The sequence below is a fragment of the Danio rerio genome, chromosome 7 (genome assembly GCF_052040795.2).
Source record: "Danio rerio strain M-AB ecotype USA chromosome 7, GRCz13ab, whole genome shotgun sequence".
NCBI classification, from domain to species: Eukaryota; Metazoa; Chordata; class Actinopteri; order Cypriniformes; family Danionidae; genus Danio; species Danio rerio.
In genome coordinates this window covers 45,773,082-45,779,081 of record NC_141027.1, presented here as the reverse complement: position 1 = coordinate 45,779,081, position 6,000 = coordinate 45,773,082, and positions in this window count along the sequence as shown.

The following is a 6,000-nucleotide window of genomic DNA, read 5'->3' as shown; positions in this document are numbered from 1 at the left end:
GATTATGTTTTTAATTAAATTGGTCTTACACTTCATATTTTGTTAATTATTAATTCTGGTACTTACACCTTAAACCAACATCTCAACCATTTGGTAGAGGCTAATATTTTTGAAATTATGGGATGTGTTGGAAAAAAATGCATTTTGTTAACTAGCCACATTAGGAGTTAAGAAATGCAATAAAAAAAAATTCTATTGCTTTTGTCTTGGTGTGACAGTTAAAGGGTTATTTGTAATACAATGTTGTTCTTCAATACAGCAGTAAGACATATGAACTGTGTCCTTAATTTGACCTGCTCAAAGAAATAATTTTTTTTTAAACATTTTTGGAATGTAACAAAACTCATGCATAGAATTACAGCATTTACAGCTAATAAACTAATGTCAATATTATCCCGCTTGCTTTTTTAACGCTGACAGGCGAGGACTTACATGCCTATGGTTGGTTAATCTTCATCTGCTTAACAGAAAGGGCTTTAGAAATGAAAGCGCTGTTCAGCGAAGGCGGGAAGAATACGTGGTTATCACAGGTAATAGACAGTGGAGAAAACTTGCACATCTGGCACGCTTGTGTCTGAATCCACAGCTTTAACAGCCAAGAAGAGAACAAAAGTTACCTTACAAACAGGCCAGCGTGTCAAATGTCCAAAGTGAGAAAGAGAGAGGCAGAGGCGAAGTTTTACAACATTTCTCCCTAATAGTGAAATAGCGGCTTGTGTGTTGTGTGTTCACTCGCCCTCGCGCCTTCGTCCTTAGTCATAGTATTGCGACATCACGCATAGGAGATAAATGACGTCATCACGTAATAACGGGTACTGATCTATTACTGGTGGTAAATCACTCACCTTTCACGCCAGAGACCCGGGTTCTCTCCCAGACCCAAATTTTGAAGTTTAGCATGTGTGTCATCTGCAATTGTATAGAGTGTATCATGGGTTTAATTCCAGGTTTCTGTTAAAGGCAACTTGTGTTGGAGTGTGTGGTGGCTCAGGAGTAATGTGACCAGTAACCCCAATTTTTAAATTAATTAAGTAATATTAAATGTGTATTAAATAATTGTAACTCATTAAAAATAACAGCTTATTTGTTTAATAATTTGTTAATTTTAACATGTTGCAAATACCCTTCTCTTACAAACAGAAGAGAACAGATTCTTGATGGTATGCAAAGAGAGTGATTTTGATGATGTCAAGAATGTCAAGGAAAGTGACAATGAGGGAAAGAGGGAGAGATATTGAATGATGCTGATGTAAGGCTTTGAAGGGAAACCCGCTGTTTTAGTTTCACCATGCTGAGAACAAATGGTAGTAATCTGAGCCTCTCCAGTGCAAATAAATACCATGATGTGTCCTTTCACTAAAGACAGAAAGCGAGGGAGAAAAAGGAGAGAGCATGAGAGACAGCACGCAACGACTAAACAAATGGCAAATGATGGTTTCCTTAATCATTTAAAAGAGCCTCTGTCAACAGGACACCTTGTGCTTGGCACATACATCCCACTGAAGCACATCTCGGGCATCCCTTCATTAATAAGCAGCTTTCACGTTCCGCGTCTAAGAGAGTCATCATGTCATCTCTCAGCGTGTAGCCCTGTTTTAAGTGTCCATAAAGCACTTAAAGACGCTTCGATGACGCTGTACACAGCAACAAGCTGCATTCAAACTCTGCAGCTTGCATGGATTTATTATGGCATAGGTGAAAATGAATCTGGAGTATTTTGACATTAAGACAGAGAGAGGGAGGGTGCGGTGTTCAAAATGTGTCCTAGATTCCACCTTGATATGCACACGCTATTTCAAAGCGCCGAACACCCGTCTCCTCACGGAGCGGGAAGGCACATCTATTTATTTATTAATTAATGACCCTCCTTCCTACCTCTCTTCATCTTAATGTCAAAGTGATTTTTCCTCCCTGGCACCTGTTATTTTGGATGATTATGGAGCTTGCAGCAGGGTGCTAAGGCCCCTCTTATTCTCAGCTTAAGTATGCTAATTTAAAGGCAGTAAAGAAGCAGCCGCCTGAGTCTCCATCTCCTTCGCTGAGGCAGAGATGCATACTGTTCCTAAGCTCAGCATCTGTTCATCAAGTCACTCATTAAGGATTTAGAGTGACTAGCCTTTTAAATATAATAAGGGAAACAATATAATGGTTGTTCAGAATTTAAGAATCAATGAATAGCCTTAAACAACCATAGAACCTCTTAGCTACTTACTCACAGGACCATTTGTATCGAAGTTGATATGTAACCATAACGTCAAATTTTTATGAGGTGGGCCATTAGTCCAACTCTTAACCGTGGAGGACCAGGACATACTCACATACACTATGGACAATTTTAGCTTACCCATTTCACGTATACCACATGTCTTTGGACTTGTGGAGGAAACTGGAGCACCCAGAGGAAACCCACATGAATGGTGAGATGGGAAGAACATGCAAACTCCACACAGAAATGCCAACTGACCCAGCAAGGGCTTGTACCAGCAACCTTTTTTTGCTGTGAGGCAACAGGGCTACCCACTGCGCCACCCCATAAAACCTCTGCATCTGCAAAAAATAAAGTAAAATAGAATATATATGACAAATGTTATTTGGATTATTACAATGTTTAAATAATATCTTTTTTATCATTATTTTTGTTTTTCAAAAAGGTCCCATGAAATTAAAAATATTTTTTTAATGTTAGATTCAGTCTGATAGTTTTAAGGATATCTATTGGCTAGTGTGCTCCAAAAAAGTGGACAAATTTGCGTTTAGAAGATGTAAAACAATTCTAAACATGTAACGCTTTCAATTTTAACTCTAACCCTAACCCTAAATTCCACCTTTATTGATCAACATTTTTTTTACATCACCTCATAGTACGTCTGCTTCTCAATATGCGTTCTTCAGCATTATTGCATGCTTGTGTTCTTACACAATACACAAAAGTAAATACAGTACATACCACAATGATGACAACTAACCAAGAAAATATTTTCAGTAAATCTGACTACAGACTTTTATGGACATCTGACAGAAAAATTTAAACAGGTTAGTAATAAGTGAAGCTGCTGATTCTGTTTGTAGAGTTGTTTAATGATCCATTGATGTTTTGAAAAGCTTCACCCTACAGGAGTTTTCAAAAATCTGGGAATCAGTGACCTGATATTGCATTTTTGTGTAGAAAAAAGCTCTAATTATGTACTTACAAGGTATTTGGCCACCGGCAACTATAGTTGCAGCTTGAACTTTTGACAGGTTATACTAAAAACTAAAGATCTCGTGAAAGATTTGTTTTGTTGACATAAATTTGTGAACAAAAAAATATTTTTAGTAATATGAAAATTGCCTTAGTTTTGCATTCTAGAATAAGTGGTAGAAAGGTTGTTTGCTTGCTTGTCATTGAGAAATTAAACATGGATAACGTGGAAGCTAAGATTACTTCACAGGACCTTTAAAGTTCAATTATTTTTAAACATTGTCATTAGTGACACCAGTGGCTGTTTAGTGAACTGCTGCCAGCAACAAACTGCTCGTACTTGCACCTGTGCACACTTAATACATCTCAAATGTTTACTTTACTTTGTTTGATTATGTTTGAGCACCGAAACACAGACATGGTTGAACTTTTTCAGGTAAATAAAAAAATGATCTGTGTGCATGCAATGTCTTATAGAATCGGTTAATACAGTTTATATAAATTTCCTGTGATTGATATCTGTTTTTGTGGCTGAAGTTCGGGACATTGTGAATTATGAAAATGTTAAATATTTGTTGAGGTAAAATGTAAAAATTGTAGGTAAACATGCTGAGCAATATGGCTGTTGGGGAATCCACTGACATCAATCAATCAGTCAATCAATAAAAAAATAAATAAAGACTTCTGTAGTCAGTGATGCTATGGGATTAAATATGGTACACCACTCACATATGTCTTATTTATATGATTTACATATAGCCAATATCTAGTTCAACTGGAGTCAGAAAGTTTCTGACCAAACGTTGGAGATATGTGTTTTGTCCATCTTTATAATGGTTTAACACATTAAGTTTTCAAATTCCAGGTTATAACATTTTTATGTAATTTCTTGAGTAATGAAAACAATTTTTTTAAACAACTTCTTTACCTCCCCTTTCATTGAAGACAAACAGAAAATGTGCAGCCAGTGTTAAAGTAGCACAAGCTATCGCAAATAGAGTATACTCTGTCTTTAGTTAAATAATTGTAAAACCCATTTAGAGTTTTAAAGAATGACCAATAAAGCACTGACTCAAGAGAAAAAAAAAAAGTGTCATTGTCTGTAACGCAGAAGAAAGAAGATCAGTCAGGTTTAGAATGACATAAGGGTAAGAGTTGACAGAATTTTCCCTTTAGGTAAGATGCTTGTTATTGTGTCTCACTCTCAGCTCTTGTTGCTGGCGATCGGGTTGCATTGCAGTGACCTCTGTTTCCAGAAAGTGTTTATTGCAGATTCAGAAACTCCTGATGGGTGAAACATGAGTGTGAACGAGTCCTAATTGCACCTACAGCTGACATCACTGCAGTCAAACAAAATGTAGACTACTGCACTATACTGATCTAAATCTAAAACTGATATACACCAGTGAATCTGGCATTCCTAGAAACACAAATACCTTTCCTGTTGGCCTATTCTGAAACATAACAGTTGTCTGGAGCAAGCATATTTTATTCAGTTTCCTTCCGCTTAGTGCATTTATTTATCAGGGGTTGCCACAGTGGAATGAATCACCAACTTATCTAGCATATGTTTTAGGTAGCAGATGCTTTTCCAGTTGCAATCCAGTACTGGGAAACACCCATTCTTTATATACTCATACACTATGGCCAATTTAGTGTATTCAATTCACCTGGGACTGTGGGGGTAACCAGAGCACCTGGAGGAAACCCACATGAACTCTACATGCAAACTGAAATGCCAACTGGCCCAGCCAGGACTCAAACCAGTGACCTCCTTGTTTTGAAGTGGTGGTGCTCCCAAGATTATTTTATTTAAAGAAAATTAAAGACTAAAACTGTTGGTATAAAAAAAAAACATGTTTGTTAAGTGAATTATTATAATTATAATAACAATAATAAAAAAACTACAACCAACCAAAACTGATTACAGTCACTAAAATAAAATAATAATTATTAACAATAAACAATCATCTTCAGAATTAGTAAACACTTGTTCCTTAGCAGAATATTACAAGTGTATCTGTCTGTGGACTGCAAGACATGGGCCTAAGATGAACTTGTGTAACTTGAAATAAGTTTAAGGCATAACTTGCAATTATCGAGATCCCCTTGAGCCATGCAAGATGTCACAACAAGATATTGTTGTCAAGATGTTGGAAATACTTACCAGAGAACATTTTACTTCAAATGTTTTCATGAGATTTACACTTGTTGACAGTTTGCCTACTCGGCATCGCCCCCTATGGTTGCAAATAACAGTACAATGGGAGCTCAATCAAGCTCGAATCAAGTATAAAAGTCTACGCAACTCGCAGCTGTATGGTAAAAACTGTGATGGTTAGTTTTAGGGTTGAGGAAGGTGTAGACATCAATAACAATGGTTGGGTTTAGGTTTGGGATCAACATTAGTAAATTTACACTGTATTTAAATGATGATGACAATGGTCCAGGATCAACATCAGTGAATTTTTATTGTATTTAAATGATGATGGTCCAGGATCAACATTTGTGGATTTACCCTGTGTTTAAATGATGATGATGGTCCAGGATCAACATTAGTAAATATACAGTGTATTTTTATAAATTAATTTCAGGGAGGTTTTCGACTTTAATTGACAGGACAATAAAGATTATGGAAAGGAAAGTGTTTGAAACCGAGATAGGGGATGGATTGTCAAAGTATCTTGAGAAAAGCTTCAAATTTGGGTCGCTTTGAGTAGTACAGTGCCAAGTGTCAACGCACTAACCACTACACCACTGGCACTGTTTATTTGTGGTGTATTAAAATGATAGTGATTGTGCAGGATCAACATTAGTGG